Source organism: Saccostrea cucullata, unplaced genomic scaffold (genome assembly GCF_032062105.1).
Source record: "Saccostrea cucullata isolate Sc308-1 unplaced genomic scaffold, CSIRO_AGI_Scuc_v1 ctg1662, whole genome shotgun sequence".
NCBI lineage: Eukaryota > Metazoa > Mollusca > Bivalvia > Ostreida > Ostreidae > Saccostrea > Saccostrea cuccullata.
Window position 1 is genome coordinate 1,545 of NW_026919092.1, and position 10,076 is coordinate 11,620.

The window sequence follows — 10,076 nt, forward strand, 5'->3', positions numbered from 1 at the left end:
CATAGAGCATGGTTAATTGTTAGATTACCATTAACGTCTACAATAACACAGGTTGTAAGCGTAGTCCACGCTGGAGGATTGCACGGCTTCCCGAGGGAGAAACCTGGACGGTGCCCTCGGAATGACATCATTACAACATGTGACTGTCCACCTGGTCAAACTTAATGTACACGTGACAGTGATTGCTGGGTCGATGAGTTGTAGTGATTTGAATTTGTGTTTGCAAATGCATTTTTTTATCTTATATTGTTTACATTTTCAACAGTTTTTTTCTTTGAAACACAGATTGTGCCAGATAAGATTTTCAGGTCTATCTAACAATCGCGTATTAAAAGTTTGAGGGGCAGTTTGAAAACCATCTATCCTTTTGTCTTCAATAATCCAGAAGTGAAAAAAGAATTAGATAGATTGCATGATATGTATGTACTTGTCCGTGTCTTCTTTTGTAAGGCTCATTATATAAATTAGAAGATCTTGTAATCCAACGAAAGGGAACTCATAGTTTCTAAGGAAGAAATTTTTCAAAATGATGTGCCAGTTTTAATAGCCCTAACAACCAAAATTAATTTGAATTACGATATCTACGAGGGGTGATCAAAAAGTTTGCGAACTAATTAAATAACTTCCATAAAAGAAACAATATTTGGTTTCAGTGTTAATTATATTTTAAATTAGTCCTCTCCAATTTTAATGAACATCAGCCACCGTTCTGCACATGCGCGAATCACGTGATATTGGAGGTAACCTGACCCCCTCCGTATCGTTCTGTCACAAAAGCTGAAAGATTTTCCAGAGTTTTATATCTCTTTCCATGTAAGGTAATTTTTATAACAAGAACAGTTCATTTGTCAGAAATGGTCAAATCTCGGCAACAGAATGGATGGATAAGCATATCCTTTCCAAAAATACGCATGGCGACCATTAAAACACAAATCTTCTGTCTCGGGAGAGACGTTTATTCAAGGTGGATAGAGAATGGGAAGCTCCTTTTTATCATATCTAATACGTTTAAAATCTAAAGTAAACGATTGCTTCAAATATTGTTCAAATATTCAACTATTATTCAAAGTGTAAATTGGAGGTCTTTTATAGCAAATTGAATAGTTGAAAACACATATCTTTTCAAACTTACTTTCACTGGGCAACATGGCAGGTTCATTTTTAACCATCTGCCTTCCTTCACGAAAACGATCAATTGGTCATTTGATTAAATTTATAGGAAGTCGTTTGTCTTAATTAACTGTGTACAAATTGTTATATGCTACGGCCAAGGGCTTTATAAGATATACAATAAATTGTACACTTGTTTGTTAAAAGAGTTCGACAGAGACAACCATTTTTGGTCACAAGTGACCTACATAGTGATGTCATTTTCATATTGTGACGTCACAAACAAGGAACAAAACTTTATTCAGCATATATGCTATTTATAGAATATGTATGGCTATATGTGTACCAAATTTTATTCTAATCTGAATTGTGGTTTTGTAGATATAGAGATAGTTCGCGAACGTTTTAATCACCTCTCTTATATCGGATTCCTGAACTTCATAAACTTTACTTTGTAAAGATACATAGCGGGTTCCTGTAAAAGTCGTAAGTTTTTAATCTGTAACAGTTGATTTTGGTAAAATATTGTGATTTCAAATTGCTAAAAAGTTTCTTGGAATTTTTAAGTATCCACATTTACATCACTTCTCGAATGTTTTCTTGCACAGTACTCTTTAAGTTTCTTCTTCACAACTGTATAACAATATCCCAGTGAGGAGTAAAGAAAGAGGCTTAGTTGAACATTCTATCCTACAATGAATTTCAAAATGTTTACCCAAATAAGCACGTTAATGAAAACTAGAAGACAATTCAGAAAATGACAAATATTTCTTGATATACTTAATTTCCTTTTCATTTAAAAACTCTCGATTTCATATATAATCTCATTTAATCAATGGAATATTATCTCAAATTCTATCGACTGCATTCCTAAAATCTTGGTATCTTTTATGATCCAGCATATTACTATCATTTAATCAAATAATCAATCGCCTCCCAGATCACACATTTAATTTAACAAATCAAGCCATTTACCGTATATCCGTTTTTTTCGTGTGTTGGAAATTTTGCGAAAAAGGGGTAGATTAGTACAGTATATATTTTTTTACGATTGAAATTTTTTTGTTTTTATTAAAATGGTAATGTTTTTATGTCACATTATAGCTGATATAATTTCTGCGTGTTTTATATTTTGCAAATTAAAAATCATCGCAAAAAATGCGAAAAATAGATCACCGCAAAAAAACGGATATACGGTATTTTGTTTATATTAAAAAAATAGATCATCATTCAAGGTTTTTTTTAGATTCGGATGCGGGTGTAGAACTTCCTGTGTCAAGCCAGTATACGGACCTGGACCACAATCAGGTATTAGACTTAAGGTGGATAGACCCGTTGGATAAGGGAGATTACTCTCGAAAAAGCACTATTTTATTCTTGATTATATTTTTATAATTATTTCATTTTCCCAAAAATTCCTCTGTTTACTACCGGTATATTAATTTTGCTAAATTTCCTTTGGAAATAAAATCATGTTTTTAAAATTACTGCAGGAACTTATGTCGTACTTATAGAAGGGGGGGGGGGTAATTTTTGAAAGAAATATAATTTTCAATCATTCAAAAGTCCATTTGGTTTAGACTGTGGAAATTAGATATTTTATTAGAAGGATTTCTGCTAATAATAAATTGATTTACTTGAAAATGGTTTATTTGGAAATACAAATTTAATCAATTTCTGTTAACACCGTATTGTTTTTAGCTCACCTGAACCGAAGGCTCAAGTGAGCTTTTCTGATCACATTTTGTCCGTCGTCCGTCCGTCTGTCCGTCAGTAAACTTTTCACATTTTCGACTTCTTCTCAAGAACCATTGGACCAATTTTAACCAAATTTTGTACAAAGCATCCTTAGATAAAGAGAAGTTTAAATTCTTAAAATGAAGGGCCAAGTCCCCTTACAAGGGGAGATAATCAAGAAAAGACAAAAAAGGGTGCGGTCATTAAAAAATCTTCTTCTAAAGAACCACTGGGCCAGGAAAGCTGAAACTGATATGGAAGTATCCTTGGGTAGAGTAGATGTTAAATTGTTAAAATCATGACCCCCGGGGGAAGGGCTTGGCCACAATAGGGAATCCAAGTTTTACATAGAAATGTATAGAACAAATCTTTAAAAATCTACCTCTCAAGAACCACTGGGCCAGGAAAACTGAAACTTATGTGGAAGCATCCTTGGGTAGAATAGATATTAAATTGTTAAAATCATGGCCCCCGGGGGAAGGGCGTGGCCACAATAGGGAATCCAAGTTTTACATAGAAATGTATAGAACAAATCTTTAAAAATCTTCTTCCCAAGAACCACTGGGCCAGGAAAGCTGAAACTTACGTGGAAGCATCCTTGCGTAGAGTAGATATTAAATTATTAAAATCACGACCCCCGAGGGAAGGGCGTGGCCACAATAGAGAATCCAAATTTTACATAGAAATGTATAGAACAAATCTTTAAAAATCTTCTTCTCAAGAACCACTGGGCCAGGAAAGCTGAAACTTATGTGGAAGCATTCTTGGGTAGTGTAGATATTAAATTGTTAAAATCATGACCCCCTGGGGAAGGGCGAGGCCACAATAGGAAATATAAATTTTACATAGAAATGTATAGAACAAATCTTTAAAAATCTTCTTCTCAAGAACCACTGAGCCAGGAAACCTGAAACTTATGTGGAAGCATCCTTAAGTAGAGTAGATATTAAATTGTTAAAATCATGACCCCCGGGGGAAGGGTGTGGCCACAATAGGACATATAAGTTTTACAAAGAAATGTATAGAACAAATCTTTAAAAATCTTCTTCTCAAGAACCACTGGGCCAGGAAAGCTGAAACTTATGTGGAAGCATCCTTGGGTACAGTAGATATTAAATTGTTAAAATCAAAACCCCTGGGGGAAGGGCGGGTCCACAATAGGGAATATAAGTTTTACATAGAAATATTTAGGAAAAATCTTTTAAGAATTTTCTTCTCAAAAACCACTGGGCCAGGAAAGCTGAAACATATGTGAAAGCATCCTGGGGTAGTGTAGATTCTAAAGTATTTAAATCATGAAAAGGGTGGGGGAAGGGGGCATGATAGGTATAGCAAGAGGGGAAATCTGGTAAAGAACTTCATCACCCAAGTTACTCAGGTGAGCGATGTGGCCCATGGGCCTCTTGTTTAATATTTGATTTATCCTATAGGTGGCTGTTTTTATAATGGTCGGTTTTATCCCGCCGGGGTAAACTTTCCAGCTACAGATGGGTGTAATACATGTTTCTGCTCAGGCAATGGACAGGTTAGATGTACAAAGATCGGCTGCCGTAAGTTTTCTTGAAAATCGAATTGAATGTGGTATTGATTAAAGCAGGCGCGGATCCAGGAATTGAAGTTAGAGGGGGTGCCAAACGTAGGCAAGGGGTCTGTGGGCCGCCTTGAGGCCCCAGTAGTTCCAGGACAAATCCCTGGTGGGGGGGCCAGGAGGCGAAGCCCCCGGAAGCTCCTGGATTCTAGAGATTTTTTAGGGTAAAGCGCACCCGGCGCCCCCCCCCCCCCCCCTTAAATCCGCCACTGTTAAGGAATAATTACTATCTTATTTTTTTATTTTAAGTGTGATTAATTGATTGGCTTGCGTGATGATTTGCATAAACGCCGAAGGCCTTTATGCATAAAATTATCACGCAAGCCAATCGATTGATCAACGTTATGAAATCGAAAAATAAGACAGTTATTCCTTTACATGGTATTGATGCCCCAATCCACGTGTCAGAAGCCCCGCTTCTTGTCTCTACTTGTCCCCTGCACATGATTTTTTAACCGCGCCTATCGATGAACCAGTACATTGATGGATAAATAAAGTACATTGGACTATTTGTAATTTTATCTCAAACAAAGACATTGGGAATGTCAACATTAAATGTGAAATGCCATAAGTACATGTATTACAATAATTGCAATGTTTATCGCAGGTATTACATTATACATCAATTCGTTGTCGCAAGTATTGCATTGCATTTCTTGGTTGCTGAAAGTACGACAGCACATCCATTGCTGTTGAATGTATTAAATAACATCTATCGGTTGTCGTTAGTAATATTTTACATTAATCAGTTGTGGTAAAAAAAAATCATTACATCCAATGGCTGTCTTAAGTTAGTTGCATTTCATATATTATTTACAAAACGTATTACATTGCATATAATTGCATACATTGGTTGCCTTTTATAAAAGTATTAAATTACAAATTGAAATTCTTTGAAATTCATTTCATCCATTTGATTATATCCGTAATTTGCAAATAATTGGATCACGTCCATTGATTGTCATAAGTATGTCATTACATCCTTTGGTTGTCATTCCAGGTTTCACTTTAGGTATTTCATTACATTCGTGAATTACCGTCTCGTAAAATCCAGATGCATGTATTACTGTAAAAATTCCGTTACATTCATGAATTGCTGTTAGTGTTATAATATGTTTTACGATGTGACCGTTGCGGCGAGCGCAGTTATGTACTATCAAAAACCTACACGTGTACTGCCTATCCTCCGTTCATTTAAAAAAAGAAAGAGAAAGGAAGAAAACAAAGGAAAAAAAAAGGAAATCGAGATTTCGATGAAATCGAAAATTCCTGAAACGTGAGAGTGTCGAAGGTATGACGTCATATAAAGAGTCCTGTGGACTAAAGAAGCGACCGATAGTTTACAGCATTATAAATCGTTGTTTGTATTTTTTTTAAAAAATAAGTTGTTGCTGTGTTTTAGCCACCGTGTTGCTATGCCCTGCAAAGGATTATTGTGAGTTAGATTTTTTTCACGCGGGACGATAAAATGTCTTTGAACAATGTGAAGCTTTCAACCTGAAATTCCTCTGTTCGTACACGTTTTTTATGGAGCTCGCTACGCGAATGGCGATTCGCGCCGCCTCGCTACGCCCGCTATTACTTTCGTCAGCTGTTGTTATAATCCACCGGTATACTTTAATAATAATAATAGAAATAGTAATAATAATAATAATTATAATAATTCATACATAATCAATTCATACATAATCAATTCATACACAATTCAACCAACCAAGTTTCACGAATAATAGTAAAGGGATGGGGCATCTGGTGCCACATCTAAAATAATTCTTGCTGCTTTTTTTTTTTTAGAATTTAAAAAGTCTTCGTATGCCAGCACCTGGGGCATTGTCCCAAATAGTCAAACAATAATTTAAGGAAGGCAGAATGTATGCGTAATAGAAAAGTTTTTTGTGAGTGTAATGGGAGAATTTTTTTAATTTTACATAATGTAAATAGTTTATGTCAAGGACTTACAAAGAATTTAGAGGAATATGAACCTAATTTTACACATTGTATCCTGAAGCTTAAGGATACACCAAAGGTTTCCAAAGGGCAAAATTTAATTTGCTTGTAATTCTTTCATTAACAAATGCAAAGATAACATATTAAAAGTATATATCATTTGAAAGCTTGTTAAATTCACTATTTAATGATCTTAATTTAAATTTTCAATTTTATCTTATTAAAAAATTATTAATATTTTAATGTAAATATTAGTGCATTTATATTTTATAAATCAGCTTTTTTGTATTCCACCTCTCAAAGTCAAAATTTTGCCTCAATGTAGACCAAAGATTGAACTTTAAAACCGTATCTCAGATTTTTGATAAATCTTCTTATTCAAAAGTTACATCCATTTGTCTTTCAATGTTACCAATTTATTAGCCTAATTCTACATTTCCCCCAATAATTCGAGAACTGAGCAAGATATCAAAAATCTGAGATACGGTTTTGTGAACACACATTTGAGACGCATTCTGGCCAGTTTTCAGAGAAATTGGTCAATAAATAAGGGAGCTGAATCCTTTTAAATAATACCACCAACTGTGTGATCTTACTTTACAGTAGAGGGCAAAAACCCATTACACAACAAAGTCTGCCAAAGCTGGAAATATATGACACCTCGGAGATTCAGCTTTGGATACCTGTCACTTATCCATATTTCCTATGCATATTCACAAGAATGGGAGGTTCTGTTCTTTATCTAGGTGCTTTTAATGAAGTAAAATAGGTTCAATTCTGAATCAGAAAGATTTCCCGGCAAAATGGCAAGAGCTAAGCTCCACCTCCTATTTCATGGTCATTAGTGACCTGTTAGATCTCCTTCCCTAAATCTAGAGTCCCTATAGTTTAATTACTGATAGCCTCTGTGTGGCTAGTGAAGAATTCCCCAAGTGGTCACAGTGATTTATTGCTCCTTTCAGAAGCAGGCAGTTACAGACCAAATCAGAAGCTTCAATAACGGCACATTCACATGCGTTAGTGTTTATGTTTGATTATTGTTAAACAATTAGAAAACCATTTAATAATCAGCAAGAATTTTTCATGCATTATAAAGCAGTGATTAGCATTGTTTTCTTAGCCAAAATCTCAAAATTGACAAAAATCTTGAAAAAAGCCTTTGGTGTATCCTTAAATAGGAATAAACCATTTAATTGACATTTGGTCAAAATGATACAACTTACGCTTATTTATCAAAATTTCGTATTTGACTAAATCGAATGCTTTACTAAAGTCTAAAAAAAGTTATCCCTACAAGATGTCCTTGATCCATAGCCTGTAACCAATTGTCTGTTATAGTTTCGTTAATGCTGTACTAAAGTCTAAAAAAGTTATCCCTACAAGATTTTCTTGATCCATAGCCTGTAACCAATTGTCTGTTAGTTTCGTTAATGCTGTTTGACAGGAATCAAACTCTTGAAAACCAGATTGTGATTTATATAAAGATCAAGGTAGAGGTAGTTAACTGGTGATGTGTTTTTCAATCAATTTGGACAATGTTGGAAGAATTGATATTGGTCTTTGACTGATTGTACTGCAATTTTACAAAGTATTATTACATTAACATGTTGTACCATAAAAAAGAACAATAACATATTCGCCCAGGAAATATAATTTCATTTGTCACTTTAAAAAAAATAATAGCGAGCGCAGCGTTGGGGAGCGAAGTGCCGCTTGTGTACGAGCTCACACGACTAACGTGTACGAACGGAGGGAGGAAATTTGGGTTGAAATCTGCACATTGTTTCAAGACATTTTTATGAGTCCACGTGAAAAAATTCCAAACTCTCAAAAATCATTTGCAGTGCATTGCAACATGGTGGATTATACATAGCAACAACTTACTTGAAAAAAATTACAAAGATTTTATTCAATCTTATAGCACAAAATGTATCTTTTGCGTCCTAAGTCAACAGGACTTTTTATTTGACGTCATACTTACATTATTCAAACGGCTCGGGTATTTCCGATTTGTCGGAAGCTTCTGGAAGTTCGGAAACTCGATCCCGATGCATTGATGATTCTTTTACTGTTTTGTTTTCTTCTAATTTTCTTTCTTGTTTAATGAACTAAGGATAGACAGTACAGGTGTAACCTGTTTATATGGTTTTTATCAATACAATGCTGCGCTCGCCCCAACGGTCACACCGTAAAACATATTAATAGAAAACTATACTTGATTTTATGACACATTTTATTTAGCTGACTTGTGCACCCTGCCGAGGGCCCCTCCCAGATAGCATGCTAACATTGGGCCAACGTTGGGCCAATGTCATCGGTTACATTGGGCCAATGTTGGCAAATGACATTGGTCCAACGTAAGTTTGCTCATCGGCCCAATGTTGGCCCGATATGTTGGGCCAACGTTGGCCCAATGTAGAATGTTATTTCTGCAGATATTGGCCCAATGTTGTGCCAACATTGGCCCTATGAATGCGACATTGGGCCAATGTTGGCCCAACGTCATCAAGAACATTGGGCCGATGTTGGCAAATGACGTTGGCCCAATGTCATTTTGCTCATTGGCCCAATGTTGGCTCGATATATTGGACAAACATTGGCCCAATGTGTATAAAGATTTAATTGTTACAAACTTGTATATTAACAAATCCGATCGTTTCTGAAATCAAAAAAAAAAAAAATCTACCACCAATCCTACTCAATAAATACAAGTTACCTAAAATAAATTTACATGGCTTGTTAAACTTCTTACAATTTATCATAACAAAATAAATTATCAGTGATTAAATTCATTGTTTCTATACAAGAAAAGTAAGTGAAAGTATAAAATAACAAATGTTTTAATACAGTTAAAGCAATAAATAATTTGCCTCTGATTTAGATTGAAATTTGTATCTAGTAAACTAAATTTTAAAAGTTTTCCACACATTTAACTTATACACTTTTTGTTAACAGGTTTATAACCAATCACTGTCCTCCATTGTATTTTTGAACGCATTTTCTTCTTTCTTGTCCTGCTTGTTCTTATTTTTCCTTCATTGTCGTACTCAGTGAAATTCCATAGAAAAGATGAATCGGCATACTAGCGGTTAGTCCGAGCAGCTCCTTAAAATAAAAAATAAAATCAATTTATTAAGCAAATCTCAAAAAAGAAAGAGAAATGATGAAAATTAAATTTAAGCAGTACTTAATTTACACAATTGCAAGTTTATAGTATTTTTAATTAATTCTGTGTATTCGAAACTATTACTACATAGGATATTCGATTATTTGTAGATTTAACATGTTTAAATTTTGGGGGGGGGGGGGGGTATTCAGATGTATTATTTATAATTTTTTTCTGCATTTATTATAATGTATAAGTACAGCATTTGTCAGGGGAACAGAGCACGTATTTTATTACTTACTTTTTAAATCCTTATCATCTTTGAAAAAGCCGGATATCTTTATTTGCCTTCCAATACAATTTTTTAAAACATGGCAGCAAATACTCTCCTCTTCATTCACCAAGTCATTTCCACTAATTACATAAAATGAGAACTTTAATCACAAGGGATTTGATTTCCCTGAAACATGTGAAACACAAGGTAACAATTCCAAAATTTGTTTTCTTTATGGTAGAAATATAAGAGAAATTTATGAAACGAAAGTGACCCAAGCAAAAATTCAAAGATAAACAAAAATAAGATTTACA

The 10,076-nt window shown here is 34.4% G+C and overlaps 1 long non-coding RNA gene across 1 annotated transcript; it reads left to right on the top strand.

Moving 5' to 3' along the window:
- Window positions 1–2,360: 2,360 nt before the first annotated feature.
- LOC134279153 (uncharacterized) lies at window positions 2,361–8,652 on the top strand. The gene is made up of 3 exons (XR_009994581.1): window positions 2,361–2,418; window positions 4,278–4,397; window positions 8,624–8,652. It is a non-coding gene; the product is annotated as an uncharacterized LOC134279153 (long non-coding RNA).
- The last annotated feature ends 1,424 nt before the right edge of the window (window positions 8,653–10,076 follow it).